General features: G+C 42.5%; 1 protein-coding gene across 4 annotated transcripts in view; it reads left to right on the top strand.

Annotated features, from left to right (window-relative positions):
* The window catches only part of KATNAL1 (katanin p60 subunit A-like 1), a 99,081-nt gene that overhangs the window by 631 nt on the left and 92,962 nt on the right, over positions 1-5,488 (top strand). Inside the window, exon 1 of one of the 4 annotated variants that reach the window (XM_014548572.1) lies at positions 7-57. The exons of the other annotated variants lie outside the window; for them this stretch is intronic. The gene's annotated coding sequence lies outside the window, so the exon portion shown is untranslated. Of the gene's footprint in view, positions 1-6; positions 58-5,488 lie in introns of those variants that run through there. 4 annotated transcript variants of the gene reach the window in all.

Raw genomic sequence — 5,488 nt, 5'->3', positions numbered from 1 at the left:
GGCCGTGGGCCGGCGGAGCCTCTGACCCCCCAGGGTGCTGCCTCTCGGTGCAGAACCGTATGTATGGCACACGTTTGATGTGAGATCCGAGGAGCTCAATTTTATCAGGCTTTCCTTTCCCTGATACGTTTATTTCTACATATTTAATTATGTTTATTCTGCAGTAGCCCAGAGGTGTTTGCATATTAAACCCATTGATTGATAATTCATTGATGTTTAAAGGTTAAGTGTAGACGTGGTAAAAGATACCGTGCTATTATATCGTAGTACCTGGAGTTTTTACCGTTTTGCATTTTTGAATTTTACTTACTGAGGGTCAGGATCGCAAAGTGAGTTATCCTCCTCCCCCAGCTTGAACAGTGCCTACACATATTTTGATTCTATTTTGAAGATTAGGTCAACTCCAAAAATCGCAGACTTTTTTTTTTTATTTTTAGCAGTGAGTAGTAATATTTTCTTTGATTAGTCAGTTGTTTTTTAGAATTTCTCAGGAGCATGTTTTTAGGATGAAAAATGCTGAATTCTACTACTACTACTACTACTACTACTACTACTATTATTATTATTATTAATCAATGCTCTGGAGTACACCTTAGTCCCCAGAGTTGGCTTAGGCTTTGGTGGTAAGGAATCTGATACAGACTTAGGCAACCTGCCTTGATGACCCTTACAATTTTTTCTTTAATAGATAATCATCATAGAAATTTCGTATTTTATATAGAATGTTGGAAAATTGTTTGTAGTATGGTGTGCTTTTTTTGTGTGTGTTTAAACAATAAAATAATACAAGGCCAGTATAAAATTCCTTTTGTCAATTAAAATGAAGCTAGCCTCTGGAAATTTTACTTAAAGTAGCAATTTAATGGAAAGTAGGTTTGGTAAGACCATTAGAAAAAAAATCGAAGCCTTCTGTTACATAGTACTCAGCAGCAAGCTAACCTACTGGTCAACCGGTCAACTGTCTGCCCCCTGGTGGCCAGTGCACATCATAGCAAGCAGTTGAGTGACCTTAGCATATCATTAACACTAGAGGCCCAGTGCACGAATTTGTGCACAGGCAGGGTCTGGACAGCCTGGCCCCAATTGGGGTGGATTAGGGCCAGGCCTGTTGGGAAGAGGAGATGGCAGGAGGTTGGCTGGCCGGCTTCCCCTGATCGGGCCCCAATCAGGGCTGGGCTGGCTGTGGGGAGGGGCTGTGGGTGGTGGGCTGCTGGACCCGCCCCCGAATGGTGTGGGGGAGCTGGCTGGGGGAGGGGACGTGGGCTGATCAGGGTAGTGGGGGCTGATCGGGAGTGGGCCAGCAGGGGGAAGGGGCTGCAGGAGGTTGGCTGGCTAGCCCCGCCCTTATTGGGGTGGGGGGTGTGATCAGGGGCGGGGCTGGCCAGGGGGAGGGACTGTGGGAGATTGGCCGGCCGGCCCCACCCCTGATCTGGTCAGTTCGCTGGCCGCAGTGGGCGTCATAGCGACCAGTCGTTCTGGTCCTTATGGCATTCCAGTTGCTGGCTTTATATATATATTTAGGGATTTGAAGCATTTTATTTATTCATTCAGGATTTATTAAGAATATATTATGTGCTAGGCATTATGCCAGCTGGTGGGAATATAGAGATGATAGAAGATGGTGTGTGTCCTGCATGGGGAAGAGTCATGTCATCACAATAGTGGGCTGGAGATGGGTACACGTTGCTATAGGAGGCCAGAGTAGGAATAAATAGTAATATAACACTAACATTTATTGACTACTTACTCTCTAGCCCAGCCGTGGGCAAACTATGGCCCGTTTGAAATGAATAAAACTAAAAAAAAAAAGACCGTACCCTTTTATGTAATGATGTTTACTTTGAATTTATATTAGTTCACACAAACACTCCATCCATGCTTTTGTTCTGGCCCTCCGGTCCAGTTTAAGAACCCATTGTGGCCCTCGAGTCAAAAAGTTTGCCCACCCCTGCTCTAGCCTCTTACAGAATCCTCACATTTTGTGAAGTTGCAACTGTCATTTAGAAGTGAGAAAACAGACTTAGAGATCTTGCCCAAAGTTGTAGGTGATAAGGTGTGAACCTGGGATTTCAGTCCACATGTGTCTAACTCATCTGAGTCAAGATCTCATCCAGTAGTGCCGTTCTCTGTACACATTTATAGAAAGATCCTGACTCTGTCTAAAGAGATCAGGGTAAGTCTCCAGAATGATGTGACATTTGACTTGTACTAAGAAAGTTGAGTAAACTTTCACTGGAGAGAGGATGAGAAAAGTCATTCTAGGTAAATGGAACAACATGCTTTTGAGATATATTTGAGTGCTTTGTATTAGGGGGAACTCTAGGTCATTCTGATGACTGAATCCCAGAATACATGCAGTGTAGTGGGTGAGGCCAGATCTAAAAGTGCTTGAGTACCATGATAAAGAGTTTAGAATTTTCTTCAACCTGGAGTGACCATTGAAGAATTTCAAGTGGAGTAGTGTTACTGAGTTTGTGTTTTAGAAAGAAAGCTCCAGCTTCATCGTGGAGAATGAACCTTGGGGAGGATAGATTTAGAGTCGTGGTAGGGAAACCAATTTTACTATAGAACAACAATAACAACAACATCCAGTAGAGAAATGAAGAGAATCTGAACTAAGCAGTTGGAGTTATAAAAAGAGATGGATTGTAGAAATATCTATTTATATAAAAGCCTAATATGCAAATTGTCCCCTCCCGAATTTGACCTGGAGACTGGGAGTTCAATCGCTTGCTATGATGTGCGCTGACCACCAGGGGGCAGCGTGGAACGAAGGAAGGCCCCAGCTGGTAGCCAGCAGCCGGGGAAGGGAGGCCCCGGCCGGCAACCGGAAGGCCCTGATGGGCCCTGATTGCTGACCAGGCCTGGGACCCTACCCGTGCACAAATTTTGTGCACCACCCTCTAGTTCAGTGGTTCTCAACCTTCATAATGCCGCGACCCTTTAATACAATTCCTCATCTTGTGGTGACCCTCAACCATAAAGTTATATTCGTTGCTACTTCATAACTAATTTTGCTACTGTTATGAATCGTAATGTAAATATCTGATATGCAGGATGTATTTTCATTGTTACAAATTGAACATAATTAAAGCATAGTGATTAATCACAAAAACAATATGTAATTATATATGTTTTCCGATGGTCTTAGGCGACCCCTGTGAAAGGGTCATTCGACCTCCAAAGGGGTCTCAACCCACAGGTTGAGAACCGCTGCTCTGGTTTAAGAGATAAAATTGATCTGACTTAAGAGTCTGGGTGTTGGGGCTAGAAAGATTTGGAATTGTAAGACAACTGATTCCTAGTTTTCTGGCTAGAATGACTGACAGGATCATGAAACCATTGGTTGAGGTGAGAAGGAGTAGGTTTTTGTGGAGATGAAAGATAAAGATAAATCAGTTCAGTTTTGACTGTTTGTCCAAGGTTCCTGTGGGGTATTCAGGTAAGGATGCATTTGGATCTGGAGTTCAGGAGAGAGCTCAGGGCTAGAGGTCGAGGTTTGCATGCTCGTAGTGAAGTTATAGAAGGGAATGGACCAGTTCACGGAGGAGGAATGTGTAGAAACGAAGAAGGGAGAAGTTTGAATATGGAACTCTTGCAAAGCGGCAGCATTTACGGTGTGTGTGTGTGTGTGTGTGTGTGTGTGTGTGTGCGTGCGTGCGTGTACGTATGTATGTATGTGTGTTGGACATTTTTGAGAGGAAGTGGGAGGAAAGCTCACACAGTATACTGAGGTTAGAAGGCAGAGAGGAAGAACCCCAGAGAGCATGCATAACAAATGACAAAGGAGAAGGAAAGTAAGCACAGAGTGGGCCAGAGTATCAGGTGCCTTGGAGAGTGCAAGTAAGGTTAAAGGTAGAAGTGTGTCCAATGAATTTGGTGGCTTCAAATAATTTCTAAACTTTGCAAAAATTAAGAAAAGGAATCTGAGCATAGGTTACTTGAAAAAAAAAGTTTAAAATTTCGCCTAATAATACATATCAAAAGGAAAAGGAAATAGATGAGTCCCCATGTGTCCATAACCTATCTTGAAGAATGAACACATAATCAATTTTGTTTCATCTATAACTCCTGTCCCCCAACTGTATTATTTTATAGCTAAACTCAGATATCATATCCTTTTATCTGTAATTATTTAAATACATATCTTTAAAAGTTAAGAATTACTTAAGAATACGTAACTATAATATCCTACTCAAAAAAATTGACAGTACTTCCTTAATATAATTATCAGGCACACTTTATTTATTTGATTTTGAGAGTACATTTATTACAGCTGGGGACAGTGAAACAGGAAGGGCTTAGAATAGAGGAAGCAACAGGTGAGAGCCAAGGTAGGACTCCTGTTAGCTCACTGAGAAAAGGGGGCCTTGGAGACAGGTTCAGGGGCTTAGCCCAGGATGAGTTGCTGCTGCCTATTGCTCCCCTGGTTGCAAGTCTCCAGGGGACCCTTAAAGTTTAGGAGATCCCTGCTGGAGAGGGAAGAAAGGCGTGGGTGTGCTCCACCCAAACTTTTTATTTTAATGAAGCATGACTACATAGAAAAGAAAGAGATGAGGCAGTAACAAAAAAGGTTTGTAGGTTGTTTTATTTTGTTTAAGATTGATAACATGCTATTAGGGAAAAAAACCATGAAAAGGAAATGTTGGAAGATGTAGGGGATGAAAAAAGAGGAGAGAGCTGATAGAGGTCCCCCAAAATGTAGGAAAGGACAGGATGAGCAGGGTGAAGGAATTAATTTGTTGCATTTTATAAGTACCAACTAAGTGCTAGCTGTGTTCCTAGGCAGAGTGCTGGTGTCACTAGGAGGAGAGTTGCACTGAAAAGGAAGAAGAGAGGTGAGAATAGATAGGATATTTATAGGTTGGGTTGTGAAAGGTGAGCAAGTTCAAAGCTATGGTTTCTAAGAGGTGGATGGGATTAAAGGTTAATTGGTGAGGGAAGCGATTGGGGTTAGGAAAGGATAATGGTGGGGATTTGGCATAACCATGGTGGAAAGGGGACTGAGTTAGCACAAGTAGAAATTGTTTCACTGAGCCGAGATTAGAAGTCAGTAATTTTCAATGACAGCAAAACACGAGGTTGTGTGATTGTTTTCTTTAAATTTTAATTGATTGATTTACTAAAGGAGAACTTAACATATTGAAGAAACCAGTAGCCTGTTGTGCTATTGAGAAGAGAATCCAGACCAAGAACTTATGATTGGACCATTCCTCAACAATTTTGGATTTATTAATTTAACATCATTATTGTCTATTTTGTGTAAACATCATAGTAAAACTAGATAGCCCCTTGCAGATAGTTTGGATTAATAATTTGCACTATTTTCTCAGCATGTGTAATTGTAGTCTTTTATAGAGAATACTAGAGGCCTGGTGCACAAAAATTTGTGCCCTCGGGGGGTGGGGGAGGGGGGTCCGGCCTGTGCCCTCTCGCAGTCTGGGACCCCTCAGGAGATAACGACCTGCTGGCTTAGGCCTGCTCCCGG

Source organism: Myotis brandtii, unplaced genomic scaffold (assembly GCF_000412655.1).
Source record: "Myotis brandtii unplaced genomic scaffold, ASM41265v1 scaffold513, whole genome shotgun sequence".
Lineage (NCBI taxonomy): Eukaryota > Metazoa > Chordata > Mammalia > Chiroptera > Vespertilionidae > Myotis > Myotis brandtii.
This window is presented reverse-complemented; position numbering and strand designations above follow the sequence as displayed.